A 10,825-nucleotide genomic window follows, 5' to 3' on the forward strand; every position below is an offset into this window, starting at 1 on the left:
TAAATAAATAAAAATAAAGATGCTTTCCCACTCTTATGACTTTAAATATAAATCCTTACCACTTTTATAACAGGTTAGTCGAACTGATGGTTCTGTTAATGTCTCATCAATTATTTGATAAGTCATTAAGAACCACTTTTGGGATGCAAGGCTGTGAAAACTTTCCCTGAACCCCGACTCATTAATATTCATTATTAAGGTAATTAATAAAAAGCTCTTTTCACTTTTCAATAAGCAAACAAATCTATTGGCTTTCGTGGAAAACTATTGTCATTTAAAGTCATTACAAAAGCCTGATAATCCACAAGTCTGCAATTATATACATCAAGAAGACATTAATAAAGGGTCATAGGTTATTCACTTAATAGGTGCTGTTTTTTGTTGTTGTTTTTTTACTTTTATATTGTGTTTTATCTTTTAAACTTCAACAGCAAAGCAATATATCATGCAGTACTCTTTTGAGCCGGTAGGTAGCACCAGAGATCTTTATTTCAGTGGTCAGACCCCATGACATAAATTATGCTTAATGTGAGTAACACATTATAATGGCCATCCTTAATAAATATTAAATTGATAGTTATTTACTGTTACAAATGAAACATAGTTAATAACGTTTTAATAATTTCAATTATTAATGATGCTATAATGTATTCAAGAAAACAATAAAGCAGATAATAAAGATGTATGGCTCTTGAATAATGTTGAATTACCAGTCAGACAGAACGTTATCACATGGTGGATATGAAGGTGATATAGTATAATATATTTTAGGGACGTCCCATAAGATTATAAGTAATATGATATGGAGCTTGATTTTCATACCAGCATAGTTTGTAAGGTTGGCCGCTCTTTCTTTCAGGTCAACGAACTTTAGAATGAATATTGGTTTTGCATGAATCAAGCAGCACCTGTTGGTGTTGCATGTGGCTGGTGGGGTTCAGAGTTTCCTCCCTCTGTGCTGGAAGGAAACTGAAGTTTTTATGTCCCAACTCAAGAGGGAGCAATGTACTCGTCTGAAAAACATTTCTTACACGATTAATACCACGGAGCAAGACAGTGCCGGCAGCAAAGTCATAGAATCAGACCACTGAACAACTTTTTGCACATAACTTTTTCAGTAGTTCTTGTTGTGGTTTAAGCAGAGTTTGAGGATTAACACATCACACGTTCATTAAAAGGTTTAAAAAATAATTGACTGGTGACTGAGGCTCAACGTTAAATTAATGAATTCATCATAAACCCACACATTGGGAAACAGAAGCCATTATGCTTTTTGTGGTGTCAAACTAATGACATCTGCTACAATTTCACAAATAACACACAGCAAACTCGGTTGATTCTCTGTTTATATTTATAACACAGAGATGCAGAGAGGCAAAACTGTTGCTAAGAGACCTGGCTTCCTCGCCTCTTGCCGCTCAACATCATTAGCTGGCCTTTACTGTCACTTTCCCAGCCTCTCAGCCCAGCCGGTCCACCGTCACTGTGGAGGAGGTTGTCCAGTAGTGGTGTTGGAGCTGGAGCCCAAATTAATAAGGAGGGTGCAATCTGGGAAAGAAAACATAGACGGGTGCCAAAGTCCAGCTTAATGGTTTGAATCAGGTGAATGGAGGAGGAGGAGGAGGAGGAGGAGGAGGAGGAGGATGGGAGTGGATCTCTTGTTTCATTTGTGTTAACACTGAATTTCTGGTAGGGTTTGATTGAATCCGCGGAAATTTCAACATGAGCTTTTTAAAACTGATTTCGGCTTCTCTGATCCTCCTACTGCTTGGTGGAAAATGTGTCTGTGGGTTGTTCTGCTTTTCATCTTATTCTGCTCTTGTTGAAGACACATTAGGGCCCTAAGATGAACTCTGCCTCGCCTGGAAAGGAGACGAGATCAGGAATCAAACTGTAAAATCCTGGCTATAAAACTATGGTAGATCCTGGATACCTGTAGTTTTATCGACCACCCTCTGCACTTTGTTTGCATTTCTATATATGTATGTGTCTTAAAACACATTGGTTATAAATTACTTTTCTTATTCTTATTATTGTTACATTCATTGCGCAACATGAGAAAAATAGCTAGCCTTAAATATTAAAATCACACAAAAATGTGCATTTTCTACAAATAAGTGATAAGCTTATAAAGGATGTAATATTAGAGTGAATTACTTGGCTGTGGATAATGTAATGCACATTACTCTGAGGTATGAATAGGAGGAGTTGTGGGAAATATCTTCTGTATGCACAGACAAACAAGCCTAGCTGTATCCAAGAGACAGTAGAACAAGATTCTTCTCTGTTTTTCTTCAGGGCAGCTGTGTTGATTTCACATAAATGCGGGTTGATTACACCCAGAAAGAAGCACCGCGGACAACACGACACAACGAGCACACGAGAACGAAGCATCAAGTGGAATCTCCCGTCCAGATGTGGATCATTTACAGATCCAAGACGAGGAGGTTTTCACCGACACGTCGCCCTCATCTTCGCGCCACATGTGCACCCAGCCCTGATCAATCATGCAGATGCAAAACCTCTTAGAGCGGAGATTGACGCACAGTTGTCAAGACTGTTTCCATGGATACACTGAAATCCAATCCACTTCTCAGCGTTCCCTATTGCTGGTCTAAAACCCAAACATTTTCAGAGTGGTGGTGCTTCGGGACCAGCTTTATGGGGAATTTTATTATTATATTTTTTTACCAGTTTTGTAAAGGAAGCACCCATAATAATGCCTTTTCATCCAGGTAATTTCAAACTTCCCATTTCCCCAATCTCGTGGGTCAAACAGGCATCTAGGTGGGATGCACATTTCATTTAGAGCCAGAGATTGTCTCTTGCATAATGTATAATGAAATCTGAACTTATTGCCGGTGCAGAGATATTGCTGTGAGAGATGTGGCACCTTTTTTTTTTTCATCTTGGGGCTCAGCTTGCATGTCTCCCTCCAAGATTAAAGGACAACTGCTCAATATCACAGCTCTCAGGGTGTGTTTGCCTCCTCGTGTGTGCGTGCACACGTATGTGCTTGTCTGCATGACTCTTTTTTTTTTTTGCAGACGCAATGTCTTTGCTTTGTCACAGTGGTCGCAGTGCATTTCAGGGTTCCTGATCATCCCTGCTCACAGCCAAGCCACTGCCTCCATGTCACTATGGAGACACTGGTTGCTATACGTCAGCCAATCAGCGCAGAGGAGGAGATGTTAAACAATTTGACGGTTTAAAGACTCTCTCGGCTGTTTGGTGTCGACTCCAGAAGTCGATCTGTCTCTGTAAGTGTCTTTTCCTCTCCATCCACGTTGTTCTCTTGTGATATTATGATGGACAGAAACAAAGCAGAGTTAAAATGACAAAATTCAACACAATGTTCTCATTATTTGACTTAGAAACACACTGAATTCTCACCAACAGACTCGGACTCTTACATTCCCAGGTCATCACTTACACATCCCTGCACAACTGTATGCTTTGAATGTGGACACTTAGAAACGTTGAACTGGCTTAAGTCTGAGGCAAAAAAAGAGAAACTTTCCCAAAACAAGAGAAACTTTCATGAGAGTTTACCCTCTTTTTAGAGACGTTACACATTGAATGGGGTCAAATTGACTCAAAGGATAACAGGATTAATGCAGAAACCTTATACTCTTGTAAAATGTTTATTTTTCCTATTCTACACCAATAATCAAGTCAAATTCCTTGTATGTGTAAACATACTTATAATCCAATAAACCCTTTCTGAATCGGACAAAAGTGACTTTAACCCTGTATTTCACCACTTTCACCCTTTGTTCTGCATCTTTGCACTTTAACTGTGAGTGGTATTCCAACACGCCTCGAATGCTTTATGTGTAATTGATTTGCAGTGAAACCCTGAGAGGATAACACATTCACAAGGCTGCCAAACAATAGATTTTCTAGAGAAGAAATGTTTTTTTCTCTCAACGATACACGCTATTGATCCAGCCGCTGCTTTCTAAATTGCCTCTGAAATTCCATCTGCAAGTATGGAATGGAGGTGGCGGGCAGGCGGCGGTGGTGCCGGTGGAGGGCTGAGGGCGCACTGCAGCCATCCTCTCACTGTAAACACGTTGTTGTCTCTGATAGCCAGGCTCACTCACCTGCGTCGGCCCCAAATGCGGCAGATTAATAATGTAGGCACCTGGCTCCTCTGAGGAACACCAGTGATTGGATGGAAACGTTGCTCGACATGCTCCTTCTTTTCCAATTAAACATATTTTACACACACACACACACACACACACACACACACACACAGCTGCCCAGACAAATGCAAATGCAGCCATGTTTTCATTCATTTGTGTAGGGCTGATTACTCACAGAAGTGGCTGTGTTTCTCTGTAAAGACATGCACACCAATAATAAAGGACAACAGGACAGAAAGGGTCTCATCTGTACTGTGGTGTCAGCTTGTCGTCTCCCAGAGTTGGACCCAACCCTTCAGTCTGATTTTAGGGATGACAGCTAATAAAAATGACATGTGTCTCCGTCAGTCGGTCTTTTCAGTGTGTGCTGCACAACACTGACTTCAAATGTGGAATGAACCACTTTGGCCTGACTGAAGCCAAGAGAATATATAGAAGGGAGGAAGAAAGAAAAAAAAAAACAGCCAATGCAGAATGTTGCCATGCAACAGCTGTTTCTGAATAATTTTAACACTGTGTGGCAAAACCCATCCAAATCATTTTGAATGATGTTGTTCCTGTGAATCTGCTGGAGCCACTGTCTCATTAAGGGGTTTACAGCCTCGAGCCATCAGTCTGGATCTGGAAGTCCCCCAGGATCTTAGCTTGGTCATTCTAGACCGCCTTTGGACGTGTTTTCATTCTCACTCACTGTGCTATCCAGCTGATTATTTATGTATATGTAACTACAATTAGGTACTATCAGTGAAGTGTACTAGTAAAAGAAAAGGGTGCAGATAGTTTCAACTACTCTTGATGCAGTTGAGATCAGCGGTTCCTGCTCCAGGGTGGGAGGATTTATCACAAGATGCTTAATGGGGCTTTTTAATTTAACATGATTTCCCTTCCAATCTAAATGATCTGCTTTTTGTTAAATATTGGATCATTTTTTACCCAATAAGAAGTAGTCTGAGTAGAACTGAGAAGCCTCTTGGACGAGAGACGAAACATCTTTAAAACACCTAAAAAAAAAACCCTCCAGTTGCCCTTTTGTCGAAAGACTCAAAAGTAGAAAATAGAACGAGTGCAGAGACAGAAAGCAGAATGACAACCAATAAAAAAAAAACACCTTAAAGAGGAAGATAGATGGAATTAAATGAATTTTCTACAAAAAAAAAGGAGCTCAATTCAATTCAATTCAATTTTATTTATAGTGTCAAATCACAACAGAAGTCATCTCAGGACACTTAACACATTGAGCAGGACTAGAATACGCTCAAAATTTCAAGAGTCAACACAATTTCAAATTCCCAACATCACCCAGGGGCAAGCGTTACAGCGACAGTGGCGAGAAAAAACTGCCTTAATAGGCTTTTAGGCAGAAATCTCGTGCAGCCCAGGCCCTTGGGTTCCAACTGCATTTGGTGTTGGTAGTATGGTAGTAGTAGCATTAACAGTAGCGGTGGTATTAACAGTAGCAATAGTATCAACAGTAGTAGTCCATGGCAGCAGGCACAGCCACGCCGAGATGGATCCATCCCAACCACGTCGCCGTAGACCAGAAAGCAGGAGTAGTTGAGCAGTCACACAGCGGGCAGGTGGAGCTACAATGTGGTGTTTCCAGCATCAGGCCAGTTAGCAGTCTGCATCGGTCAGGACCTCAGTGGACTCTGCTGGACCAGAAAGCATAGCCAGACTCCCGGGAGTGATCCCGGGAGTAGTCAAGTTAGTGACAGTAGAGATGCCGATTTTAGTCAATTACTTTAATTAAAAATACAGGCGGTAAGAGGCAAACAAGACCACAACATCGGTGCAGTCCGGATCAGGTTCCACCACGGTCCAGGGAGACCTGCTAGGCAAGAGAGCACAGGGACTCCGGGGGAACATACACAGTGAGAGAGAGCGCGCACGAGAGAGAGAGAGAGAGAGAGAGAGAGAGAGAGAGAGAGAGAGAGAGAGAGAGAGAGAGAGAGAGAGAGAGAGAGAGAGAGGGAGGGCTCAGTGTGTCACTATAATCCCCCAGCAGTCTAGGCCTATAGCAGCTTAACCAAGAGCTGGCTCAGGGCAAACCTGAGCCAGCCCTAGCTATAAGCGGTGTCAAAGAGAAAGGTTTTAAGCCTACTCTTAAATGTGGGAACAGTGTCTGCCTCACGAACCAGAACCGGAAGACGGTTCCACAGAAGAGGAGCTTGATGGCTGAAAGCTCTGGCCCCTGTTCTAATTTTGGAGACTTTAGGAACTACAAGTAACCCTTTATTCTGAGAGCGTAGTGCTCTAGGAGGACAGTAGGGTTTAATGAGCTCTTTAAGATATGATGGTGCCAGTCCATTAAGAGCCTTGTAAGTGAGGAGAAGGATTTTAAATTCTATTCTGGATTTTACTGGCAGCCAGTGCAGAGAAGCTAATACAGGAGAAATGTGATCCCTTCTTCTGGTTTTAGTCAGAACACGAGCTGCAGCATTCTGGACCAGCTGGAGAGATTTAAGAGATTTATTAGGGCAGCCTGATAATAAAGAATTACAATAGTCCAGCCTTGAGGTAACAAATGCATGGACGAGTTTTTCTGCATCTTTTTGAGACAGCATTGGCCTAATTTTAGTAATGTTACGCAGGTGAAAGTAGGCTGTCCTCGTGGTTTGTTTAATATGCGAGTCAAAGGACAGGTCCTGATCAAAGATAACTCCAAGGTTTCTTACAGTAGCATTTGAGGCGATGGCAATCCCATCAATAGTCGCTATATCTTTAGACAGCGAGCTTCGGAGGAGTTTAGGCCCAAGTACAATAACTTCCGTTTTATCGGAGTTTAACATCAGGAAATTGCAGGTCATCCAGGATTTTATGTCATCCACACATGCCTGGAGTTTAACTAGCTGATTGGTTTCTTCAGGCTTGATCGATAGATATAACTGAGTATCATCAGCATAGCAATGGAAGTTTATAGAGTGTCCTCTAATAATATTGCCTAAAGGAAGCATATATAAGTTGAAAAGAATTGGTCCGAGCACAGAACCTTGAGGAACACCGTATTTAACTTCAGTGTGCCTGGAGGATTTTTCATTGACATGCACAAACTGAGATCGATTGGATAAATAGGACTTAAACCAGCTTAATGCGTTTCCTTTGATGCCAATTAATTTTTCCAGTCTACATATTAGAATCTCATGGTTAATGGTGTCAAATGCAGCACTAAGATCTAGCAGAACAAGTACAGAAACCAGTCCTTTGTCAGAAGCAATAAGAAGGTCGTTTGTAATTTTTACCAGAGCTGTCTCTGTGCTATGATGTACTCTAAATCCTGACTGGAAGTCCTCAAGTAGACTGTTATTGTTGAGAAAGTCACGCAGTTGATTGGCGACTACTTTCTCAAGGATCTTAGAGAGAAAAGGAAGATTTGATATTGGTCTGTAGTTTGATAAAACCCCTGGATCTAGAGTAGGCTTCTTAAGAAGAGGTTTAATTACAGCTACTTTAAATGACTGTGGCACATAGCCTGTTAATAAAGACACATTGATCATATCTAATAGCGACGCGCTAACTAAGGGTAAGACTTCTTTCAGCAGCCTGGTTGGTATCGGGTCTAGGAGACAGGTTGAAGGTTTAGAAGAAGAGATCATTGACGTTAGTTGGTTTAGGTTGATTGGAGAAAAGCAGTCTAAATATATATCAGGTCTTAATGCTAGTTCTAAAACTCCTGAGTTTGAGGGTAACGCGGTTCCAATTGAAGGCAAGATGCAAGTAATTTTGTCGCGGATTGCTAGAATTTTATCATTAAAAAAGTTCATAAAGTCGTTACTACTAAGATCTCTAGGAATGCATGGCTCAGTAGAGCTGTGACTCTTTGTCAGCCTGGCTACAGTACTGAAAAGAAATCTAGGGTTGTTTTTATTTTCCTCTATTAAAGATGAGTAGTAGGCTGCTCTGGCATTACGGAGAGCCTTCTTATACGTTTTAAGACAGTCCTGCCAAACTAGGCGGGATTCTTCTAGTTTGGTGGAGCGCCAGATGGTTTCAAGTTTACGCAGTTTTTGTTTTAATTTACGAGTTTGGGAGTTATACCAGGGAGCTAACTTCCTATGCTTTATAGTTTTCTGTTTTAGCGGAGCAACAGAGTCGAGAGTCGTTCGCAGTAGGCTTCCAGATTCATCTATAAGAGAATCGATCTGGGAGGGACTAAGATTAATATAAAAGTTCTCCGTTTCATTAAGACATGGAAGTGAACTCAAGACTGGCGGAATTACTTCCTTAAACTTAGCTACTGCTCTATCCGATAGACACCGAGAGTAGTAGCTTTTTCCTAGAGGAGTGAAGTCCAGCAACAATAATTCAAAGGTTATCAAGTAATGGTCAGATAAAGAAGAATTTTGAGGAAAGATTATTAAGTTTTCGATTTCAACGCCATAAGATAAGACGAGGTCGAGAGTGTGGCTATGACAGTGAGTCGGTTTATGTACACTCTGCCTGAAGCCAATAGAATCTATTAAGGAAGTAAATGCTACACTAAGGCTGTCATTTACAACGTCCACATGGACATTAAAATCCCCCACAATGATTACTTTATCTGATTTAAGGACTAAACTTGATAGCAACTCAGAGAATTCAGATAGGAATTCAGAGTATGGACCAGGAGCACGATACACAATAACAAACAGAATTGGCTGCATTGTTTTCCAGTTTGAGTGCGAAAGGCTGAGAATCAGACTCTCAAATGAGTTATAGTTTAGTTTTGGCTTAGGATTGATTGACAGGCTTGAATCAAAAATGGCTGCAACTCCTCCTCCACGTCTGCTGCCTCGAGATATATGAGTATTAATATGGCTGGGAGGACTAGCTTCGTTTAAGCAAACATAGTCTTCATCACGCAGCCAGGTTTCAGTCAGGCAGAATAAATCAATATGATTATCTGATATTAAGTCGTTGACTAATACTGCTTTGGATGAGAGAGATCTAATGTTTAAGAGTCCACATTTAATTCTCTTATTTTGTTTTACTACATCGGAAGTGCTAATTTTTATTAGGTTTTCATGTGAAAACTCTCTTCTGTTTGACCTGATTAATTTGGTTGGTCGGGGGACAGACACCGTTCTTATGTGGTTTTGGTTTTGGGTGGGTGACTGCTCTAAAGGAGGCGCAGAGAAGTGTGTAAGACTGCAACTCTGCTTCCTGGTCTCAACACTGGTTTGTCATGTTCTAGGACTACCAATGAGATCAGCGATGTTTCTAGATAGGAGAGCAGCTCCATCCAAAGTGGGGTGGATGCCATCTCTCCTGATCAGACCAGGTTTTCCCCAGAAAGGCTGCCAATTATTAACGAAGCCCACATCGTTATCTGGACACCACCTCGACAGCCAGCGGTGGAAAGATGACATGCGGCTATACATGTCATCACTAGTAAAGTTTGGCAGGGGACCAGAGAAAACTACGGAGTCCGACATCGTTTTTGCATATTCACACACCGAGCCAACATTAATTTTAGTGACCTCCGATTGGCGTAATCGGGTGTCATTAACGCCGACGTGAATAACAATCTTACTGTATTTACGTTTATCCTTAGCCAGCAGTTTCAATTGAGCTTCGATGTCGCCCGCTCTGGCCCCTGGGACACATTTGACTATGGTCGCTGGTGTCGCTATTTTCACGTGTCTCACTATGGAGCTACCAATGACCAGAGTTGGCTTCTCAGCGGGTGTGTCGCTGAGTGGGGAAAATCGATTGGACACGTGAACATGGTGGTTAACCGTGGGCTTCGGTTTAGAACTATGCCTCCTTCGGACATTCACCCAGCCTCCCGGCTGCTCGGGGTTTGCCGAGGGACGGCTAGCTGCTATGCTATGTCGGTCCGCACCTTGTACAGCTAGCGTCAGCTGGCTGGTTACAGCAGCAGCCGACGGAGGATTGTTGGTGCGGAACCGCGCTTCCAAATCATTCATCCTCGCCTCCAAAGCAAAAAGTGAACTACATTTATTACATGTACCGTTATCAGTAAAGGAGGCAGAGTAGTAGCTAAACATCAGACACACCGGGCAGGAGAGAAGAGAAGGAGGACAGGGAAAGAGAGAAGCCATCGTAGCCGCTAGGCTAGCAGTTGCGCTAAAGTAGCTATCAGAGATAGCGCGTAGACAATAGCAAATTTAGCGAGGCAACTCAGAGAGTGAGCGATGTGTCTGCCGAAGCAGGGGTAGCGTGTGCTTAGTTTAAACTTGGCGGTAGTAAGCCGCTGAACAGGGAAATTACGTTAAATTAACAGAGTTAGGCTAGAGAGAAAAACACAGCCTGTAGCGACTATCACGGAGAAACAGGAAATGACGCAACGCGCTTACCGTCAGAGAAGTCTCGCGAGATCCAGCGTTGCACTTCGACTTGGACACATCCAGTACTCTGCTGTGACGCACACACTTGATGCGAATCAAGACAAGGTAAAAATAAAAACCATAGTTCCTAACAGGGTTGATCATACGTGGGCGGACAACGATGGAGCAGTGAGCCAGTTTTAATCCCATTCACGTTTTCCTAACCGACGACTCCTGTCAGCCCTGAAACAGCTACGCGTGTCACGGAGGAAATGCCCTTTAGCCACGGTTGCCACGGCAGCCTGCGGGACGGCTGATGGACGTGAGGGGAGGGGGATGTCAAGCTGAATCAGAGGGGAGCATTAAGAGGCTCGGCTTGTGTGAGCTCCGGTGACACGCGGCTCTGAT

Source organism: Eutrigla gurnardus (assembly GCF_963514095.1).
Source record: "Eutrigla gurnardus genome assembly, chromosome: 20".
NCBI classification, from domain to species: Eukaryota; Metazoa; Chordata; class Actinopteri; order Perciformes; family Triglidae; genus Eutrigla; species Eutrigla gurnardus.